We start from the raw sequence: 449 nt of genomic DNA, 5'->3' as shown, positions 1-449 counted from the left end.
TTATATTGACGAAGGTAAGTCCTCCATAACCTTCGTCCGAAAATCATTATCTCTCAAGGGAAATAATGCTTCGAAGGACGAATGACTCTAATGTTTAACATTTTCTGTGTTGCCTTGTTCTTAACTCATAACATTTGAGAACAATTCCCCAACATTGGCGCCCACCTCCGGTGAACCCTTTTCGACCACCTTCGGCAAGCATCGACCTTCGTCATGCCACCAAAGAAAGCTTCAGCGACAGGGGCTGCTGCTCTGCAGCCGCTGTACCCGAACCAGGAGACCCTTTCTCTTCGAGAGGCCCGGAGCCAGAAGAGGAAAGCCACCAGTCCAATGCCCCACGAGGACGAGTTGGACCAAGAGATCAGGAATATGGAGATGCTTCATCAGCAAGTGCAAAAGAAGAAGGAAAAATGGCTCGGCTAGCTGACCTACAAAGGCAGATTGACGAA

The sequence above is a fragment of the Zea mays genome, chromosome 1 (genome assembly GCF_902167145.1).
Source record: "Zea mays cultivar B73 chromosome 1, Zm-B73-REFERENCE-NAM-5.0, whole genome shotgun sequence".
NCBI lineage: Eukaryota > Viridiplantae > Streptophyta > Magnoliopsida > Poales > Poaceae > Zea > Zea mays.
This window is presented reverse-complemented; position numbering follows the sequence as displayed.